Genomic DNA, 2,419 nt, shown 5'->3' on the forward strand with positions numbered 1-2,419 from the left:
TCTGTTGTAATTATAAATACTGACACTAGCTGAAATTTCATTTCCCACAATACATTTACAGTAGTTGTTGATTTACAATTCTAATTTTGAGCACTGGGAGTATAAAAATGGATGAAGAGAAAAACTCAGCTAATTTCCTCTTTATATCACCCTAATTTATACAGAAAACACATATTATGCATGTCTGTTAAGCAGATTTTACCATTGCCAATAGTTATTGCCCCATTAAAGTCTATTGTATAATGTCCCACTGACACACTTTAGTGCATGCACTGGTAGATGCAGATTAACCTACCAGCCACACCAAATGGGACTAACGATCAGCTCTAGAACAACCTTTCTCTACCAGGGTTCTGTGACATCCTAGGATTCCTGCTAAGTTGCTAGGGGTTCAAAAAGCTTTCAGCAATTTGGAATTGATTTCCCATTTATACTGACCACCATTGTAAAAAGGATAATTTTACATTGACCATCAATGAAAGAATGCTTTTTTTTCACCAACTACTGTTAGGGAACACCACATTTGTTACTGTTTGTAGTTCATTTTACTGAAAATAATGTTGATTTATTGTCAAATATGATAGGTAGGTTACATTGTTTAATCTTTTTTTTTTTTGCTCCTTTTTGACCATAGTAATGTGCAATAGCCTGTGAGTATAATTATTGGTATCAGGGGATCCCCAGGACATAGACAATATTTGAAGGATTCCCCCAGACCCCAGAATAAAACAGTGATAGCAATAGGGATTCAGTTCAGTATCATTATTTTATATTAAAGAGGAGCTCCAGGCTCCTGTGTGAGAATTAAAAGGCAGCAGCTACAAAAATTGTAGCTGCTGACTTTTAATAAACAGCCACTTACCTATCCCATGATCTAGCAGTATGTGCAGCCCAAGCTTTTTTATCTTGTATCCTCTGTTCCCGGTGCTGGCATTTTAACTATGGGCTTCTGGCTGTGACAGCTTGCAGCTTCACAACTGGGTGCCCAATGCACATGCATGAGCGATGCTGCGCATTGTGAATGGTCCCACAGTCTTCTGGGACCTGTTATGTGTCCCAGATGACTGCAAGAGGGAGGGTAAGAGGAGAACTTCAGCTTCCGATCACCTAGGTAGTCAGAGCGGAAGTGGGAGTGAGTACCTGTCAAAATCGGGTACCCGCTCCCCCTACCCCCCTCTTCCCCAAGAGCTCCATTTCATACCCAGGAGCGGGCAAGAAGGCCTTAAGACGGAACTTCACCTTTTGGGTGTAGCTCCACTTTAAACGGGAAACACATAGATGTACAGCATGTAATTTATTCTGTTATTTTAGGGGTTTTTGTATGTATAGAATCTTGTGTCTGGTCAGCCCAGGAATTCTGAAACATTTCAGAATTGTCAGAATGCTGATTCAGGCCTGCCAATACGTTTTTTTTTTCTTTTTACTGTGGAAAGAAACCTGAGGAAGCCTGAAGACAATATATAAAATTACATACTGACAGAGAAAAAGTTACAAGTGAACCCAAGACTCCAAAGCTGCAATATTGTAATGCATCACTGTAGTGGTGAGCAACTGCTCCTGAAATGAACGGAAATGCTGAAGGGAATTATCAATTCACCTCCCTCCAATTTCTAAATACATAAAGATTATTTCAGGAAAATAATTTTCACTTGGTAAATGTGGTGCAGCTGTGGTCACTTCAGTCATACAATCTTGTACAGGAAAAAATTATTTTGTTTTATTTCCTTACACACAATTAGATATTCAAAGTGTACATAACCTTACATTTCTCACTTACCTAGGTGGATAGTTTATATTGTGGTTTACATTAAACCTCCATACCAATCCTGGACAAAGGTATATTAGATAATGGCCACCTAAGCTACATAATCTAACGCACCTAAAATCACTCTCTCACAATAACTCATTTCTCACCTTCACTAGTCTACAAATAAGATATGATCTCCCACCCTCGGAATTAGAGAACTATACCAATATAAAACACTTCTATCAGAAATTTTATTCACTCACACTCCACCCCCCTTACACACAATTCGAGCAAATTTGCATTTCCTTCCCTCGAGATAGGGGCATAATCTCCAAGATTTATAAGTGCTTAAACGAGTCCAATATGCCTGAGAAAACACTCCCCATGCTACAGTGGGAATCTGATCTAAATACCACATATACTTCTGAGCAGTGGGACTCTATCCTTACAAACCTACATAAATGCACAAAAACAACCTCAATTAGAGAATCTTCCATCAAATTGTTACATAGATGGTACCTTACACCTGCCAAACTTAACACTTTCTATCCCTCAATTTCTCCTCTTTGCTTTAGGGGTTGCCCCTCCCAGGGAACCCTATTACATATCTACTGGGATTGCCCTCACATAAAAAATACTTGGCATAAGGCCAGCAAAGTTATAGAAAAAATA

Source organism: Lithobates pipiens, unplaced genomic scaffold (assembly GCF_037356315.1).
Source record: "Lithobates pipiens isolate NorthernLeopardFrog02 unplaced genomic scaffold, aLitPip1_a1.2 Scaffold_16, whole genome shotgun sequence".
Lineage (NCBI taxonomy): Eukaryota > Metazoa > Chordata > Amphibia > Anura > Ranidae > Lithobates > Lithobates pipiens.